This window comes from Delphinapterus leucas, chromosome 2 (genome assembly GCF_059928025.1).
Source record: "Delphinapterus leucas isolate spDelLeu-1000000601 "Yukka" chromosome 2, BTC_Dleu_Yukka2, whole genome shotgun sequence".
Taxonomy (NCBI): domain Eukaryota; kingdom Metazoa; phylum Chordata; class Mammalia; order Artiodactyla; family Monodontidae; genus Delphinapterus; species Delphinapterus leucas.
In genome coordinates this window covers 165,369,597-165,390,976 of record NC_143130.1, presented here as the reverse complement: position 1 = coordinate 165,390,976, position 21,380 = coordinate 165,369,597, and positions in this window count along the sequence as shown.

The window sequence follows — 21,380 nt, the reverse complement described above, 5'->3', positions numbered from 1 at the left end:
TGAGTGCCTTCTATGTGCCAGGCACTGTGTTCATTGTTGAGAAACAACAGTAAATAAAACAGCAAAATTTTTGCCTAATATGGAGTTAACTAGACATAAATTATGTACCAGGCCCTCTGTTTATGTTTTATTTATTTATTTTAAAAATGGTTATTTATTTATTTTCTTATTAGTCATCCATTTTATATACATCAGTGTATACATGTCAATCCCAATTTCCCAATTCATCACACCACCACCACCATCCCCTGCCGCTTTCCCCACTTGGTGTCCATACGTTTTTTTCTCTACTTCTGTGTCTCAATTTCTGCTCTGCAAACTGGTTCATTTGCACCAGTTTCTAGGTCCCACATATATGCGTTAATATATGATATTTGTTTTTCTCTTTCTGACTTATTTCACTCCGTATGACAGTCTCTATATGCATCCACGTCTCTACAAATGACCCAATTTCGTTCTTTTTATGGCTGAGTAATATTCCATTGTATATATGTACCACATCTTCTTTATCCATTCATCTGTTGATGGGCATTTAGGTTGTTTCCATGACCTGGCTATTGTAAATAATGCTGCAATGAACATTGGTGTGCATGTGTGTTTTTGAATTATGGTTTTCTCTGGGTATATGCCCAGTAGTAGGATTGCTGGGTCATATGGTAATTCTGTTTTCAGTCCTTTAAGGAACCTCTATACTGTTCTCCATAGTGGCTGTATCAATTTACATTCCCACTAACAGTGCAAGAGGGTTCCCTTTTTTCCACACCCTCTCCAGCATTTGTTGTTTGTAGATTTTCTGATGATGTCCTTTCTAACTGGTGTGAGGTGATACCTCATTGTAGTTTTGATTTGCATTTCTCTAATAATTAGTGATGTTAAGCAGCTTTTCATGTGCTTCTTGGACATCTGTATGTCTTCTTTGGAGAAATGTCTATGTAGGTCTTCTGCCCATTTTTGGATTAGGTTGTTTGTTTTTTCAATATTGAGCTGCATGAGCTGTTTATATATTTTGGAGATTAATCCTTTGTCCATTGATTCATTTGCAAATATTTTCTCCCATTGTGAGGGTTGTCTTTTCATCTTGTTTATGGTTTCTTTGATGTGCAAAAGCTTTGAAGTTTTTTCATTAGGCCCCATTTGTTTAGTTTTGTTTTTATTTCCATTACTTTATGAGGTGGATTAAAAAAATATCTTGCTGAGATTTATGTCAAAGAGAGTTCTTCCTATGTTCTCCTCTAAGAGTGTTATAGTGTCCGGTCTTACATTTAGGTCTCGAATCCATTTTGAGTTTATTTTTGTGCATGGTGTTAGAGAGTGTTCTAATTTCATTCTTTTACATGTAGCTGTCCAGTTTGCCCTGCACCACTTACTGAAGAGACCGTCATTTCTCCATTGTATATCCTTGCCTCCTCTGTCATAGATTAGTTCACCATGTGTGTGTGGGTTTATATCTGGGTTTTCTATCCTGCTCCATTGATCCATATTTCTGTTTTTGTGCCAGTACCATATTGTCTTGATTACTGTAGCTTTGTAGTATGGTCTGAAGTCAGGGAGTCTGATTCTTCCAGCTCCATTTTTTTCACTCATGACTGCTTTGGCTATTTGGGGTCTTTTTTGTTTCCATACAAATTTTAAGATTTTTTGTTGTACATCTGTAAAAAATGCCATTGGTAATTTGATAGGGATTGCATTGAATCTGTATATTGCTTTGGGTAGTATAGTCATTTTCACAATATTGATTCTTCCAATCCAAGAACATGGTGTGTCTCTCCATCTCTTGGTATCATCATTAATTTCTTTCATCAGTGTCTTATAGTTTTCTGCATACAGTTTTTTTGTCTCCCTAGGTAGGTTTATTCCTAGGTATTTTATTATTTTTGTTGCAATGGTAAATGGCAATGTTTCCTTAATTTCTCTTTCAGATTTTTCATCATTAGTGTATAGGAATGCAAGAGTTTTCTGTGCATTAATTTTGTATCCTGCAACTTTACCAAATTCATTGATTAGCTCTAGTAGTTTCTGGTGGCATCTTTAGGACTCTCTATGTATAGTATCATGTCATCTGCAAACAGTGACAGTTTTACTTCTTCTTTTCCAATTTGTATTCCTTTTATTTCTTTTTCTTCTCTGATTGCCTTGGCTAGGACTTCCAAAAGTATGTTGAATAATAGTGGTGAGAGTGGACATCCTTGTCTTTTTCCTGATCTTAGAGGAAATGCTTTCCATTTTTCACCATTGAGAATGATATTTGCTGTGGATTTGTCGTATATGGCAATTATTATGTTAAAGTAGGTTCCCCGTATGCCCACTTTCTGGAGAGTTTTTATCATAAATGAGTGTTGAATTTTGTCAAAAGATTCATCGACATCTATTGAGATGATCATATGGTTTTTATTCTTCAATTTGTTAATATGGTGTATCACATTGATTGATTTGCATATATTGAAGAATCCTTGCATCCCTGGGATAAATCCCACTCGATTATGGTGTATAATCCTTTTAATGTGTTGTTGGATTCTGTTTGTTAGTATTTTGTTGAGGATTTTTGCATCTAGATTCATCAGTGATATTGGTCTGTAATTTTCTTCTTTTTGTAGTATCTTTGTCTGGTTTTGGTATCAGGGTGATGGTGGCCTCATGGAATGAGTTTGGGAGAGCTAGAGTGGGATCAAGGTGATTTCAATCCATGGAACTAATTATTATCAAGTGGATTCTAAAAATAAATTATAAAGAAAAACTAAATGACCACCTTCTCCTAGCTTATTTATTCTCTAACAGGTGACAAATTCTAAGCCAAAGGAATGGACTTGAGCTGTTAGGTTTAGACACCAGAACCCAAAAATGTAGATTGGGGGTGGAATATAATGGAGAGTGATGGCTGAGAAATGCATACCATGAGACTCTGAAAAGACAGTACTTAAACCCATTGTGCTTAGTTGTGTCTCAGTTCTTCAAAGCTCTGAAAGAGTTATTACCTTTAGAACATCGTAGTCCCACTCTTCTTATGGGACTAGGGTGATGACAAGTTCTGTGTCTGCCATTCTCCAATTAAGGAAAATTGGAGGGGAGCAGGTTTGGTGGGGGTTTAAACTGTGCTGGGAACAGTATCAAGTAAACATCTGGAATTGTGACTGAGGCCTCAGAGGAAGGTCTAGATAGGAGATAAACAGTGTGAGTCCTATGGATGCAGGTGGTGAATAAGGCCCTGGGATACACTTGGCAGTGGGGATGTGTTTGTATCTGCTCTACTCTGCTCTGTGATGGGTTGTCAACTGTTTTAAGAGCCTCTGCTTAAAATGCTTTGTAAATTATACAGTACTATACAAATGTTAAGTTTTATTCTTAATGATAAATTATAAAAAGACAAGTTTGCTTTACATGATTGCAAGAGAATTGAATGGAGGGACTTAGTGAAGATGAAATAGGTGACATAGGGGAGGCTTTCCCCAGTTGATGAACCTGGGGAGAGTGGGCTACCCATGATCCTTGGAGAGGGTAGCACTCCTGAGATATGGACCTTGGGCTGACATGCTCTCCTTCTCAATTATGCTGTATAAAGCCCCCAAGAGTCTCACTGATAGTATAGTTTACTGTTTTCTTTATCTGTTTATTGAGCAAATATTTGTTGATTGTTGATGATTACCCGCTATTCTCTTAAATATTTATGACAAACCAGGCCCCACCCCTTCTTTCAGAAGTTTATAACCTAATGGAGAAGAAATGTCCTATTTCATTTAGATAAAGCAGAGTGGGAGGCCCTCCTGAGTGGGGAGGAAGGGAAAGTGGGATGGTGATGATGTCCCCAGAGAGCCCACAAGAATAGTAAATGTAAATACCTTTGATGTGGGTTAGGGGAAATGGGGTGGGGGGCTTTCTGGGAACTGTCAGAAGGGAATTTTCAGAATGAGGAAACAAGAGTAACCCAAACATACAAGGGGACAATGGCTGAAGCAGAAATTAGAGAGGTAGATGAGGGCCCAGAACTGCAGGGCTATGCAGAAAATTTGGATTTCTGTATTAGTTTTCCACTGTCCTGCAACAATTTTGCACTGATATAGCAACTTAAAACAAGACCCATCTATTATCTCACAGTGTCTGTGTCTCAGAAATCGACTCAACATATCTCAGCTGCATCTTCTGCCCTAGGTCTTCCAAAATCAATGTAAAAGTGTCCAATGACTGTGCTCTTACAGGAAGTTCCTAGGAAGAATTTGCTTCCAGGCTCATTCTGGTTGACTGTGGGCTTCAGATCCTTGAAGTTAATGGACTGAGGTCCCACTTCCTTGTTGGCTGTCAGCTGGGGGAAGCCCTTAACTCCTAGAAGCCTCTCTCTGGTCTTTACACGTGGGACCATATCTCAGAACTACACACTTGTAATCTCTTAGATTTCCACTTCTGCTACGTCTCTTTCTGCTTCCAGCTGGAGAAAGTTCTAGGCTTTTAAGAGCTCTTAAAATCAGATTGGGGCATCCTGGATAATCCAGGATGATCTCCCTATGTTAAAATTCATAATCTTAATCACATCTCAAAATCCCTTTGAATATAGTCAGAGTTCAAGGACTTTGGAAGTCATTATTCGGCATACTTCAGATTTCAGTCAAAGTTAAAAGTGATGGACATGGTCAGATGTTATGAAATCTGCTGGTCTGGAGAAGTGCTGATGAGGCAGATGGTGCGTAGTGAAGAATCCACTTCACCCATTCCCAGGGCTGTAATTGGTGATCCTCCTGATACCCCTTGAAAGAATTTTGAAAATTATGTACCTCTTCTCATATTTGTAAGTTGACCTCTACAGCTTTTTATTAGTTTAAATATTAAGAAGCTGTATTATTTCTGTCATGAGTATTAGTATTTTTACAGAAAATTATTACATTACTTCTTAAAAATACATCCATTGGAACGTAACCTTAATTACTTTAAACACAGAGTGATCTATTTAAAAATAAATGGGGCTTCCCTGGTGGTGCAGTGGTTGAGAGTCCACCTGCCGATGCAGGGGACACGGGTTCGTGCCCCGGTCCGGGAAGATCCCACATGCCGCGGAGCGGCTGGGCCCGTGAGCCATGGCCGCTGAGCCTGCGTGTCCGGAGCCTGTGCTCTGCAACGGGAGAGGCCACAGCAGTGAGAGGTCCGCGTACCGCAAAAAAAAAAAAAAAGAACATATTTTCCCATGAATTTAATGAAAGTTATGTAATGCTAAAGATTCTTTGGTCCAAAAGTTTGCATATAATTTACTTTTTATTAGTAGGAGATAAATATATATTAAATATTTGATAAAAAGAAATAAAGATTTACTCTATTTGGAATAAATATTTTTAATATAATTGATAAAATAGGTTTTATTTATTTTAGCAATGCACAGCAAATATGAAAGAAATATGTCTTACTGATTTTATATAGAATATTTCAAAAATTTTGCAGTCTTTGAAAGCATTCTGTTTACACTTAAAAGTTTCAGCATTAGTAACTTCTGCTCTGGCTGTTTGAAAGAGCTTTTCTTGGCAGCTAATGACAAGTTCTAATGATGAGGATTGAAAGAGTTGAGAAGAATTGCTTATGTTTAGGGTAGATTCGAGTTTTGTGGACCCTAAAGTTTATACAAACTTTGTGGGTGTCTTTTGAAAGACAAATCGTACAATAAATATAGCTATAATTGAAAGTGAGTGTGAAAGTGAGTATTTAGAATGAGAAAAGAAATCATAACACATTACAAATTTTAAAAAGCCATCAGAAACTTCCCTGGTGGTGCAGTGGTTAAGAATCCGCCTGCCAATTCAGGGGACACAGGTTCAAGACCTGGTCCGGGAAGATCCCACATGCCGCAGAGCAACTAAGTCCGTGCGCTACAACTACTGAGCCTGCACTCTAGAGCCCGCAAGTCACAACTACTGAGCCTTCGTGCCACAGCTACTGAAGCCTGCGTGCCCTAGAGCCCATGATCTGCAACAAGAGAAGCCACCGCAATGAGAAGCCCGTGTACGGCAATGAAGAGTAGCCCCTGCTCACCACAACTAGAGAAAGCCCACGTGCAGCAACAAAGACCCAATGCAGCCAAAAATAAATAAATAAATAAATTTATTTTTTAAAAAAAGCTGACAAATGGTGCAACAATCACAGAATCCAGATATGTGCCATGATATTTTTCTTAATTAACTAACTGCCTCATACCTGTATAATTATTTTTTCTAAATTGTTGTCTGAAAACTCTGAAGATTTCTTCATATAATAAAAAATGTAATATCATTTTCTCTATATGAAAAGCAGAAGGATAACTCATTCTTTTTTTTTTTGCAATGTGGAATTATACATAGCTTTTATTTTTAGTTTTATACTTTTCTGTATTTTCCAAGTTTTCTGCAAGACGCGTGGTTAAGTTTATAATCATAAAATAATTAGAAAATATCTTTGGTACTCTCCTCTATTTCCTCCATTTAAGCCTGAGAACAGAGACTAAATGTGGCATTTTATATGAGACAACACACATCTTCCATGGACTGGTGGAAATATTCTTTATGTGCTTAGAAAAACAATTCACGGATCAGGCTATATATATATATATATTTTTTTTCTTTACAAAAAGCAGATGTTTCTGTATTCGACTATATTTCCACATGCAGCATGGAAAGCAATCTTCCTCCATCCTGGAGATTTTTTAAAAAATATCTTTATTAGAGTATAATTGCTTTACAATGGTGTGTTGGTTTCTGCTTTATAACAAAGTGAATCAGATATACATATACGTATATCCCCATATCTCCTCCCTCTTGCGTCTCCCTCCCACCCCCCCATCCCATCCCTCTAGGTTGTCACAAAGCACCCAGCTGATCTCCCTGTGCTATGCGGCTGCTTCCTACTAGCTATCTATTTTACATTTGGTAGTATATATAAGTCCATGCCACTCTATCCCACTCATTCTTTACTGTGTGTCAAAATTTATTTTCTTCTCTGAATAGTTGGAATGTGTAAGACATGTGAGTTCACTCAAAGACACATCTACTCATTGTAGTACCGTATCAGGGTTGGGCTTAATAAATACAGGCTTTCTGATAAACTCTATTGCTCAGATTCTCATCAAAAAACAAAAAAGTGCCTGAGGTTTTGATTATTGTTTAGATTGCTTTTTCTTGGAGGGAGAGAACTGTGTGTTGGCCACTGATGGATGTAAACTGAGTCCTTTTTATGACTTATCAAGTCTGATGATTGAAAGAATTTTCCTTAGACTAATTCTGGTTCTATACAGACCTTGTTCCTCCTTCACCACCCACATGTTTTCGATCCTCTAGGACAAGATCACATCATGATCCTACATGTGAACCAGGATGATAGGTGAGTCAGCACAGAGGATGGGAAAGATTTCCTAGAAGCTGTTCCTGCATGGACAGCTGGTAAAAATGCAACTATATACTGATGTGACTGTAAACCACATAAATACATCCCCTAAAGCCAGACTGGGTGTATCGGCTGCTCAACTCTCCTTAGAAAGATCCTAAACGTCTCACAGCTAATCAGATGCTACTCTACATAATGAAGCGTGCAAGTTAGTATGGACACAAAGAATGGTTTTAACAGGTTGCAGTTAAAATAGCTTACTTCCATCATTTTTACAAAATCACATGACTCTGTGGACACATTGCTTGTGCCCCTCACAGGGCCTTGGAAGTGTCCCATGCCAGTGAGGGTCCTTGAAGCTTAAGCTTCAGTAGCTTCAAGGTAAATTCACATATGTTTATATTTAAATAAGTGAAGATATTTATTTTAAAGTTCAATATTTAGTAACAATGACTTATGCTTTATTCTCAAAAGGTTTCCCTCAAGAGGGATACATTATTTCACCATACTGATTTTGGTGGGTTTTGTTTTTTGTTTTGTTTTGGGTGGCAAGGGAGATGGACAAATTAAAGCTGTGAAATATAAATTGTCATTACTCCCACAGTCTGACTCTGCTATCCATTCATCTCAGCTCAGAATATTCTGAGTCTAGAATGCCCATTTGAAAAGAAGTTCTGCTTCCAACAGTAACACTACAGAACAGGGAAAGACTGGAAGGCATTTTGTAATGTCTTGATTAATCATTAAAATAAGCTTTCACTCCCTTTGCCCCCTTTGGGGAAAGGTGATGCTTTCTTCCTTGTCTTCTCTCTCTTTTCCTTCCATCCCTCCCTTTCTCCTTCTTTTCTCTCCCTCCCTCCCTTCCAAGAAAGAGCTAGGCTCTTCTGAGGTTTTCTCAGGATGGCCTTTAGGAAAGTCCATGAGAATTTGGAAATTGATTTTTGAGAACTTTTTAAGCACTCACACACTTTGGAGAATCTTTGCCTGCCCAATTTCTAAAGCATTTTGCTCTAAAGCAGGGATTGGATAAGCTTATTCTATAAAGAGTCAGATAGTAAATATTTTAGGCTTTGTGGACCAAGGTCTTTGTTGCAACCACTCAACTCTGCCACTGTAAGTCCAAAGCAGCCATAGACAGTAGGTCAATGAAAAGGCATGGCTGTGTTTCATAAAGCTTTCTTTACCAAAAAATGTAATAGGCTCGATTTAGCCCCTGAGCTCTAGTTTGCCGACTGACCATGACCATAAACTGCTAACAGGTCTGATGACGAGTGGAATCATAGACCAACATTTCCAGAGAAACCATTGTAAGCTCCTCAGAACTTAGAACTAGCATTAACTTTTGTTACACAGACAGCGCATTAGTCAGAGATTCCCAAAATAAACATCCCCAGTAAAAAAATTCTGCAAAGTCCTCTAGGAGGTAAGAAAGTATATGATATTAGATAGAAATTACATTATATTCTGGTTCTCTTCAAACTGCTTTGTGCCAGAATTTACATTTAATAGGGCTCAATTAGAAGAAATGTATTTAAACAGAACTTGGCAAGATTTGTAAAAGTTGCCTAAAGTTCCAAGTCAGACTAAAAGTACCACAAATCAGTGGTGTTCACTCAACACCTTTTGTTGAAGTCAAACTTGAGCCCCTTCAACATCCATTTCAACTTGCACATGGTTTTGTCACTGCCACCCCAGACATCTACTTAATATCTAGTGACAGGCGAAGGTCATTTATAAGGAAGTCCTGGAGGAGTCCCCATCCACCAACCAGGGCTATGTTTATTGTAACAGAAATGCACCAACCAGAATAGGATCACAGCTCCATAAAAAGCCTGCTGTCTATGGGAAGCCGAAATGGGATAATTGCAAGCACAAAAGAGGAGAGATTCTGATAAAAATAACAACAGAACCATGACAAAGATGACTGTGACCCAAAAGTATCTTTCGACATTGATTGAAATTGTGCCAGATGTCCCAGCATGACTGTGCATGGGGAAAGCCGTCTGTAATCCATGGGTCAGGCTGGCAGGCTACTCAACTCAGGGCTTTAATCCAACTTCAAACCAAGGAAGCTGGGTTGCAGACAGCCTCTGACTCTTGGGGTGATGGCCAGAAATGCTCTATATGCTTGGCATGAGAAGGAATATTATTTCAACCTTGTTTTTTTCTTACCATGCATCTGAATGGGAAAATTATAATCTACTGTTAAAAGTTTTTCCCAGCACGTTTTGGGGTTTCTAATGCCTAAAAGATGCAATTTATTCTCTCCGAGATACCTGTCTATGCTAGTATTTTGGTAATATTTCATGATTTCCATTGGAGTGGGCTAACAAGAAAGAGAAGAGAAGGAGAGGCTACATACTATCTTTTCTGTTACACAACTTTTGTTTGTACAAATATAATTATTTTAAAAAACAAACATGTGGGTTAATAAATCCCCTGAACCACATTAAAGAATGTACCCAATTATACCTGGTTTCTAAAATGTAAACCTCCTGTTTCAACTGGAAGTTGTGTTCTATAAATCTAAACTATTAATAATCACTGCTGAACCAAATCCTGAGGCTCTGTCCAGATATGGGAAATAGCTAACATTTATTGAGCACTTACAATGTGCCTGGAACTATTCTAAGCACCTTAATAGTAATAACTGATTTAATGCTCACATCAGCCTTATAGGGGACTACCATGTGCTCAGTTCACAGATGAGGCTCAGAGAATGATGTGACTTGCCAAAGGTCACACAGTTGGACATTGCTGTGAAGTCCTGATTTGAAACCAGGCAAGTTAGCTCCAAATTATGCTTAGTCAGTATTTTCCCAATCACTTAAAAAGATATTTATTTATTTATTTATTTTTGGCTGCGTTGGATCTTCATTGCTGCATGCAGGCTTTCTCTAGTTGCAGCGAGCGGGGGGCTACTCTTCGTTGCGGTATACAGGCTTCTCATTGCGGTGGCTTTCCTGATTGAGGAGCACGGGCTCTAGGTGCGTGGGCTTCAGTAGTTGTGGCTCGCGGGCTCTAGAGTGCAGTCTCAGTAGTTGTGGCGCACAGGCTTAGTTGCTTCATGGATGTGGGATCTTCCTGGGCCAGGGCTCAAACCCGTGTTCCCTGCATTGGCAGGCTGATTCTTAACCACTGAGCCACCAGGGAAGTCCTCCCAATCACCTGATTATTTTATTTTAGAATTGATACCTTCTAGACTCAGAATCTACAGACAACATTTTGCTAAAACCCTTTCCTGGATTACATACTCTTCCATTCATTTAGAAATTAATCAGAGAGGCAGCATTCTTAGTTGCTTTCTTTGTGTCATTAACAAAAAAACTACCTCCTCAATCTTTCTATTAAAGAAGTAGCTGAAAAGAAATCTGAAAGGCAGAGAGAGGAAGAAATGAATGGGCAGTGGGTTGGGGAGAGAGAGAGAGAGAGAGGGAGAGAGAGAAGCTCAAATTTGTGCATGAGCTAGCAGGAAATCTCCCAGTGGTTGTCTTTTTCCAATTATAAGGGGCTTTCACAGCTGCTACACCACCTCAGTTAACCCCAGCTCATTGCCCTTTGAGACCTTGTCTTTTGTTATCCTTAATCTACATCAAATAGTCCCTCAGCTCCCATAAATGTGTACAGGACCAAATTCAGGGCCGCTTCCTGATACAGCTGCTTTCTGTTAAAAGGCTTCAAGTTACATTACACGAGTTTACTCGATCATAAGTTTTACAAATACATTTAACTTTTAACAAGATTCTAAAACAGCCATAAAGTTATTCACAACAGTGATCAAGAAAGATCATCTCTGGGAACAAAGGAAAGCTCTTTTCCTCCCACACAACCTGAAGTAAACTGACTAAGGCTTTCTCATCTGCTGCTTGCCCTCCTCAAGCAATGTGAACGGAAAGGCTTTTGGATTTTTTCACCTTTATCCACATACAATTTGCTGGAAAATGTCCACAGAAGCTTTAGTAAGTTGCAAGCCTTTTCACTTTTCTTTGCTGGACTATATGTTTAAGTGTGGAACGTGAAAGGTCACGAGGTTTGAGATCAACAAACCCGGATTCGAACAGCAACTGTCAACACCAGACAAGATCCTGACTGTGGCAGAATTAGAAAAAGGAAGAGAAGACTGTGTGTCTTTGTGTGTCTTTGTGTGTTTTACTGTTAAGTATTGGACAAGTCCAAACTCCTTTTCTAAAACACAAATCAGACTCTCTTACACCAGAAGACCAAACAGTATTTCAAACTATTCCACAGTGACATTGCCTGCCATCCAGGTGTCAATTGGGACATTTCACCATCTTTTCATGTAGCAGGGTTTGTGAACATTTTATTGTGTTTTGCATTTAACAGTTTATTTTTTTGAAATAAAAAAGTGATAACATGAAAATGAAAATTGGTTTCAAACACAATGTAACTGAGACACGGGTAAAAGTACAGGTGGGCAGAAACGGTGACTCTTTAACCTCAGCTGGACACACACCAGACTTAAGGTGTGTGGATGTGAGATAAATTTGAAGGAAAATGACAGAATTAAAGACTATGTATTAGTGGTGGATAAAGAGTATCGATGATTATATCTACAAAGTGAGTCGTGTTTGCAGGTCCATATGCACTTTGGGTAAATTTATTTTCTTCCTATAACTTTCATCTCCGTTATCTGACAAGCCTTAGGATGATACTGTGGTATGAAAATAGGGGAATTTCTGTATTTATAGTCGCAATCATAGCAAAAAGTTTAGTAGTAGTAGTAGCAGTGTTAGCAGAGGTAGTTAAAAGCAGTGTGATAGCCATAAAAGAAAATAACCTTACTGTCTTATATAAATGTGACGATACATACGTTGTTTTGTTTGTATTAAGCTCTGCACAAGTATTAATTATTTTCTTCATTGTGGTACAGTCTTTATTTTGCAGTAAATGCTCAATCATGCATTGGTTAACTTGGGATGTCTTATTGACCTGCTTGGTAACTTGGTTCTAATCCATAATTTTCCTTTACTAATTAGGAAATGAAGCTCTACAGTCCAAGAACAGACCCATGAAGAGTTGGTTGAGAGTCAAATATAACCCAGAGACAGTTAATGATTGTTTTGTGTTTGAACCTAAAGCTTTCAGGCTTGCCATATTGTCACCTTCCCCACTGTTTCCACTTGCCTTGTAGCAGGCTGCTTAGTGTGTTTCTTATTGACCCTGAAGTCATTTGTGCTTGAAGCTCTGGACTATTGCCGGGGAAATGTTGAACACTGCAGGATGGAGTGGGAGTGAGCTTTATTTCTTGGATTGAAAGTAGTTGAGGACCATCTAGATATCTACTCTGGCTTCTCCTTGCTCAGGATTCTGCTGCAATGAGATAGATAATTGATAACTCAAAGAGGCCACTTTGCCAAATCTGGAGTGACTGGCACCTGCCTGCAGAAGTCCCTTACCAACCATCACACATACTATTCTCTCCCTGGAGCCCTTTTCCATCTACTGTTGCTTTTGTTCTCTTCGAATGCATGATTAAAGGAATTGGTATGAGATTTATTTGAAGCTGGGAATATAAACATAAATATATAAAAATTACAGATCTCACTGAGTCTACATCTAGTGTAACATCTGGTTCTAAGTCAACGTTTTCTTTCCATCATATTCATAAGTAAATGCTCTAAAAAAATCATTCTTAAGCCAAATGTATGTTAGTCAAGCCAGTTCGCTATATATATACCGCCTGCTGAATGGCATTATTCCGTGCAGTAGAAGAGAACGGATTTGCTCTTTGTCTTGTCTTTACTGTGTAGTTAGAAGATGCTTTATTTCAAACTTGAACTGGATCAACACAGTTCTGACATATATCAGCTGGAGTTCCTTTCATATCAATGTGTGGGATGGACAGGAGGGAAAGGGAATTGTGGGTCAAGAAAGTCATAAAAATGTAACCTAAATCAAAGATTTGTCTCGATTTGGTATTTCAGTTATAATTGCTCCTTCTGGGGGATGATGAGAACTTGACATTATATCTTGGCAAGAGTACTGGGCCGAGTGATACATTTTATTGAGTAAATCTCCAAACCCACTGATAATTCTATAATGACTACAATGATATGACATCTAAGACTATGACTCACCCTCTCATTTCTTACTCATCTTCCCTAGTTCATTTTTACACAGAATAAATAAGCATACGCATATTTTAGTGAATTAAGGGACAGAATCAGGACATTGGAGATAAATTATAACTTAAAATCATCTTATAGGAGTTACTTGTAAGAGTACCAAATTTTTTAGCTAAGCTAGAACCAAACACTTTGTGGACTTTTTCAGGAAGTGAAAAATTGAAATGAATTGTAATGAGATGTGATGCTCACCTTAGCTTATTCAATTTTTTTTTCAATTAATAGAGATTGGCTTATGTCAAAGTGTAATTTTCAAAAAGTTAGGAATCATGGCCCATGTCCTCATAGAATGACTCATGTAAGAATGATTCACATGAATTTCTTATAGAATGAACACGTCAAAAATTTAACACATTAATGAAAAAACCAGACCATGGCAAATCTGGAGAACATTTGAAAAGCAGGGGTTTATATATTCAGAAAAGGCATGCTAAAATAGCTGGTCAATTTAGGGATAAACCTGGTGTAAGCCTTGGAGGGCGTGGTATTTGGAGTTATTTTCTGTTCAAGACTGACATTACTTCCATGTCTACAGGATGGAAATGACAAGTTAACTTGTAACCTCAAGGAGTCTAGGCCTCAATCAATAGTAAATTGCAAATTAAATAAAGGTAAAATCCTCTAGAGAATTCAATATTCCTTGGAAGTGCCTATTAAACAATGATGAAGTAGGACATTAAAAGAACATGCAGTCATTCTTTTTTAGCCTATTTTCAAATCTGAGATTTTTTTTTTAGTAGTCCTTCTGGTGATCATAAGTAAATAACAAATCTCGAAAGGTTATTCTTGATTACAAAAATGCTGATCTCATCCTGTTTTTGATGGATTAATTTTCAGAGGTGCAACAAGAGGTGTTAATTAACCACATAAGCCTCCTTGCCACTCAGCAAATCCAGAGATTCACAGGGTTGCACAAATACCAAGCCCAGATAATTAACTTCTGACTGAAAACTTCATAAGGAATCTCAGATTGCATTTTCAATGACATCTATTATTCTTGAGGGTTTTTCTCTTTTCTACTGATTGATTGATTTATTGATTGATGGCTGCATTGGATCTTCGTTGCTGCACGCGGGCTTTCTCTAGTTGTGGTGAGCAGGGGCAACTCTTTGTTGGAGTGCACGGGCTTCTCATTGCGGTGGCTTCTCTTGTTGTGGAGCATGGGCTCAAGGTGCACGGGCTTCAGTAGTTGTGGCAGGTAGGCTCAGTAGTTGTGGCTCGCGGGCTCTAGAGTGCAGGCTCAGTAGTTGTAGCGCACGGGCTTAGTTGCTCCGTGGCACGTGGGATCTTCCCGGACCAGGGCTCGAACCCGTGTCCTCTGCATTGGCAGGAGGATTCTTAACCACTGCACCACCAGGAAAGTCCTCCTTTTACTTTCTTTTAAAAAAACATTGCTCCTGCTGGTTCTTCTATACCATGGCTAGGAAAGCAAATCCAAACCTGAAACTTTCATACCTATAGGTTGTATCTGCAGTTCCTATAAATTTGGGAAAATTGCTCTCTGCTCAAAGTCTACAAAATCTGGTTAGGTTCTGCCTGTGTATACGAGACCCTGTAAAACACAGAACAGGTATTGCCCCAGGTTCTTGGGAAGACTCTGTGGGCAACAGTTCTACATGTGAAGTACAATTCCTATGCCTTAATGATGGGTTTGTCATATCTAATCAGAATGAGATTTATTCTCAACTATGTTATTGCCAGGGTAGCCTTGATTGTAAAATGAATTTATCCAATTATGTCCTGGTAAAAAGGAAGTCAAATCCTGGCAAATAAGTGCATTTCCAAGGGAAGTAATGAGACTCAGAAGAGTTTTTGTGTGTATGTGTGTTTGTTAGTTTGGTTTTAAATTTAGGTATCAGGGAGAAGATGCCATTTACAAATTAAGGAATAAAGAGTTATTCAAAAGAAGAGAAAGATCTTCTTTTACCCTTAGGAAAATAGAACGTGAAACTAATACAAAAATATTCCAAAACGAATAACTGCAATTTGATTTCCCTTCCCTGCTCTTTCTATACTGTGTGAGTTACATTTTGTTGATCTTTTGGATTTGGGGTCAGCAGTTGGCTTCCAGGAAAGTTGTCTGCTTCTGAATGAAAAAGGCTCCTGGAAATCATGATTCAATTCAGAGTTAATCAGACAATCGCAGAGTTATTTAAGTGATGCCAGCTCAAGCTTCAAAGCTTGGTCCCATGAGTTTATTTCTTGAAATATCAATAGTTAAAAGCACCTGATTGAGTCCTTTTTACTGAGGCACTGAGACTATCCTTTTTTATTAAAAGCCCAATTTCCAGTCAGTAGCTTATAGCAAAACTTTCAAGTATCTGCTGATGAAATGACCACAGTTAATTTATTATGGTAACCAATAATATGAGAACAGAGAAGAGTAAAATTCTCCATTGGGTTGTGAGAATCTGATCAGTGTTTCCTCTGAAGGTAAAAACATGCCAAGAATGGAAAGAAGATTGTCAAATCTGTGAAATTTATAATCTCTGAAATATTTGTAATTACTGTTTTTACCTATATAAAATTAATCTGAGGTAAGCAGAACTTCTTTGATTTGAGAAACCCTTCCTATGCAGTTCTTATGATAATCGTTGGAGTAATAAAGAAATACGGATACATCAACCAAACCAAGTTACTTTTACCATGTCTCTTTATATAGAGTGAAAGAAGAAATTTGTGTGTGTACCCATTTGAAATCTAGTTTTACATGCAAAATATATTTAACACACTCATAGTTAATAGATATGTCTGATCTTGACAAGGCAAAATCAACAGATTTATCAAAAAATATTTGATCTCTGGACTAAGATAGGATCATGGGTCCCGAGAATGTTGGCTTGATTACCAGTTCATCAAAGTGATGGTGCAATATTTTAAATAAACATAGAATATAAAACAATTAAAAGGAAACTTAGCTCTGTCAGGAATGAAGAACTGTCTTTGTTCTTCCTATTTTTTCAGATCATAGATATAAAATTTGTCCGTAGCACAGAAAGTGATTCTAATGAGATAGAGAATCTGCTACCTGGGCAGATTACATAGAAAGTAAAGACTGATATTTACTCTGTCTTAGAGGCTACTAAATACTGCAAGATCATTTGTCATTTTATCACTGAGAAAAAATTCTAGTGTTAATACAACATTTGACAGTAAAAGATTAACCAGCTATAAACAAATCTTTCAAAATGAGCCAACTTTGCAAAATTTTGACATAATTCATTCCTTTTTTTCATGATAATTTGCAATTACTAGAAACCATGATGAATAACATTCACTGCACTCAAACCTTCTGCAACTTGCTGTAAATTTGCTCATTTGTCCTTTATGATAATATCATATTGGAACAATCTGATACTTTAAGACTAAACTACTCTCTTTATTCCTTCAAAAACAAAAATATATCTCACGTATTGTATACACAGTTGTAATAGTGACAAGGTTTCAGTATTCTATCTTATACCCATTTCCAGGTATCCAAAGATTATCCATTAATTAACTTAATTGAAGAATGGATGAGGGGTTTAAAGGATTGTGAGAATGATATTTAATCAGATATACTTTAGAACATAAGTACTGTTAATGTAAAAATGTTTGTCAAGACTAGAATTTAATTAAATAAATAATTTTATATTTTCTTAATTTTAAATATTTAGTGGAAATACTACTAATTTATCTGAGCAATAAATAAATATGAGAACTTTGAGACATTCCTTTTTCATGGGAAAATAAACCCAACCTTATAAAATCATAAAATTTTATAAAAAATAAAATTGTATTATATACCACACCAATAAGAGATAACACACATAGCTGCTTTTAAACCAATATTACAAACTAGTCCAAACATTCATCTTAATTAGGTGAACTTAAATTCTTATGAAAAATACTCTGAGACTTTGTTCATTGTAAGAAGGGTTTTTTTCTTAAATGTCTGACACATTTAATATATTAGAACTTCAGTTTCCTTATTTTCCTGAAATTCTGGGAGTATTAGATTCATGTAAGCACATACTCAGAACAGACCTCCTTTATTTTGGAAGAATTTGTAATTTAATTTATTAATGCTCTTCAGAGTTTAAGAAATATTTCTCATTTACATGAAGAATTCGTATGGAATTATGGAATTTTTCTCAATTACAGACACACAGACACACGGAAAGCAAGCAGCTTCCATTGGAGAAGGTCAGCAGGAGCCCAGAGGTAACTGTAGAAACCCAAACCCACCTGTTCAGATCTCAAAGGGCAGTTCTGCGTTCTGGTGAATATCACATACTTTTAACAGTATTTGCTCTCAGTTCACAGATAACAGATAGATAAACAAATGAAAATGACTAATAAGCTGAATTAGGTGTGGACAGACCTGACCAAGAATCAGGAAAAAACAGAATTAGAAAAGAGAGAAGAGAGGTGGCCACAAGCATGGAAAAGAACAACAACGAAAAACAACAGAGAATCAGCAAAGATAAAACCCTAGTGTCACCTGAAATTCACTCCTGCAAGCAAGAAAATATCTCCCTATGTTTAAATAGCCCAGGAGGTGCACTTCTCAGAAAATGTACTTTAATCGGCCTTAGCATTTGAGTCCATTTGGGCATTTCGGTGAAATATCCTCCAAACCTGTCAATGTACAATTTTCAAAAAATTAAAAACATGAATCTCATATAAATACTGAATAAATATATGGCAAATTGTATTTACCTTATTAATGAGTAAACCAGCAGAATAGGAAAACTGATTCACAAAGCCTTTGAGAATAGGGGTATATATGAGTCTATTAGGAAAAGCATGCTGAAAGTGTTGGTTAAGTTAAAGGCAAAACTTGTTAATGTCCTACAGGGCAATAAAACTATATCATTTGGGATTATCTTTTCTATCCGACCAAATTATTTGCATCTCTACAGACAAAAATCTATAAGTTAGCATTCAGCTTCACAAACTCTAGACCCTAATCCATAGTAAATAACAAATCAGAAAAGCAACTCCCTTAGAGACATAAATAATCCTTGGACATGCTCTTAAAGCATATTCCAGTACAATATTAAGAGGCATGCAGCCATCCTTTTGCCTATTTCCAAGAATTGGATAATTTTTCTGAATACTGAACAACTAGCAGGAACTCAATGAGCCAAATTTTTCTAGGCAAGACTAATATCTTTTGACTTTTGAGGATAGGAATTTGAGGTTGCACTTATTTTCGGTAGCCCATTTCATCAAGGAAGTGGACATTTTTCTTGTACACTATATAAAACTGGATGAAGAACTGGGAATGGGAATAATTTCATCTTTAACAATATCTTATCTTTTTATAGCAAGAACTCCAGAGAGTGATTGGAACTTGGCCAGGGCAAATAACTTTGGCTTCAGTCTCCCTTTTGCCATTGGAGCTGTTTCTAATTAACCCCCTCTGGAAATTTGTGCCAACTTAAATTCCATGCTAAAATGCCCATTAGTTTTCTGTAATAAAGCTGGCCAAAGTGCATTTAGTTGCAGAAGATAAAGTGACTGCTACAAACACAGATACTTTGAATATAGATGTAATAGAATAGTAATTTCTTCAAAAACAACAACTTGAAAAGATCTTGTTAGAAACCTTGTTAAACCTCACACCCACTCCTACACCCACTCATGCACCAGCATACATGCACATTCACCCACACAAACCAACTCCAAATTCTTTAAAAGTTATGGTGGCTATTTTTATTTCTTGTAGCTGTGTATAGCTCCCCACCCACGGAGCTTCTAGTGAGCATCTGTCATTTGTTTAATTGGATGCGATATTAGCCAACTGCTAGGAGCTTGCTCTCTGTTTCGTTTTGATCTCTTTCAACTCCTGCCCTGGTTTGACGTGTTATACAGAAATGTCAACTATTCCCCAGCGAAGTCCCTAAAACACCTGCAAATTGTTTGTGCTTGACTGCATGGCAGCTGATGTTGATTGCAGTGGGAGCCCTGGTACTTTTTTCTCATACTTTCTAACGAACTTGTAGAAGTTAGAGTTGAACAAGACCAATTGAGGCACTCCTCAATTGTCTCGCGTTGCTCCCATGAATACATTTTCTAGGTCACACAGTTCAAAAGATGAAATGTTGAGATTTGTGAGACACGTTGCGTATCCAATACAAAAGATTTCCAAACAAAGGACATTTTCTTTAATTACACGTTTTCATGCCTTCAAAAATGTATTCCATCCTCTGGGATGCTTTTGTGTCTCATTGAACGTTTGAAAGAAGGGTGAGTCAGAAAAATTGGGACCAATCTGAATATGCTTGGAAACTGTAGAGGGAGGATTTCTGGATGAAGAGTTGAACACCCAAATGACTTTAATTTTTCATCTTCCTTCCTAGGAGGGACCTTCCTCCTGTGGTCGCATGGCATGGTTAATGGGGGAGTGTATGATTCTTTTGACAAGTCATGACATTGGTCATTTTTCTGTTTGACTCTTCCGTTGATTTTACAGTGATATTTTTCTGATTAGTGAGACCTCTGTTATGAATGATGAAGCATTTTGAGGATGTCTTAAAACGTCTGTGAATTATATCCAGGGCTTAATTTTTGTCTTGTCCAGGGTGATCAGGGACTTTTGGCTTCTCAACAGACTCAGCATGGAAGCCTTTATGAAAGCTCTGTGTGGAGGTGCTAAGCTGTCCTGAAATAGACTTAGAGGAAGAAACCAGAACAGAAGGTTCACATAAAAGTGCCAGGTTGAATAATAATCATATTTAGCACTTATATAGCAGTTTTCATTTCCCAAACAATTTACAAACAGCAACTAAATAAACATTTCAACATCACCATTAAATAGATAAATAAGCATTATTATCTTAGTGTTCTGTCTGCTAGAGGGAAAAAAAAATCTTTCCTAGTTTATAACTGCAGGAGATTATGTCAGAATAATGATTCCAACTCCTGTGTCGGTAAGCCAGTCTCCAGCTCTACCTGTTCCAATTTTCTTTTCAAGGGAACTGATTAATCGGTGCTAGTGTCCGCCATTGTGCAAGTTCAATCAATGCCATTTCTCTCTGGTGTTGTAAGTTCAAAGAGTTACTAAGAGATGAGTACCTGGGAAGGTTCCATTAGAGTCCCAACTTGATAAAGAAAAAAATGAAAAAAAAAATCTGAAATCTGTGGAGGAAGTGAACTGCCCAGGCCTCTCTCAGTTAGCAAGTTCCCCTGGTTAGCAATAATGATGCTTTGCAGCCACATAATTAAACCCTCACCAGGGCCTGCTGGAAGACTGCACACTGTTTGTATTTGGCAAGTATCCAAGATGGAAACTTTCAAAAGCTAGGAGCTCATTTATTTCCTTTCTTATTATTTTCTCGGGGGCATAGAGAGTCACTACCTACCTGTTCCAGCCTCAGGGAAGATTTTTAACATACCTATTCTGTTTGCTCCATTTTCTGCTGTACATTTCTTTTTTCTGAAAAAAAGAAATGAACAGTCTCTTTCTATCCAAAGGAGACATGTGGACATACTTTTCTGCAACTGAAGTACAACTGGCTTACAAATGTTGGCATGGCACAAATAAGCTGTTGTATGCCATCTTTTATTATTTGATGGATTTGTTCTTTAAAAACTTCGATGTGCAAAATCAGTTCTCATTTATGTTCTTACATTTCAGCTGAAAGCCTTCTAAAGATGCAAAGGGTGGTGGCTGAGAGTACAAATTCTGGTACCAGACCACTTCACCAAGTTCTTCAATCTGTCAAGTCTAAGTTTCTCAACAGTAAATGGGACCATTGACAATACCTGCCTAAGTAGGCTGTTATGAGGATTAATGATGTGATGTGTTTAAAGTGGGAGCACAAGGATGGGCACGTGGAAGGGCTCAACAGATATTAGGGATCATCTTTGTCATTATCTTCATCATCTGACAATGTTACAATTAGAACAGAAAATAAGATT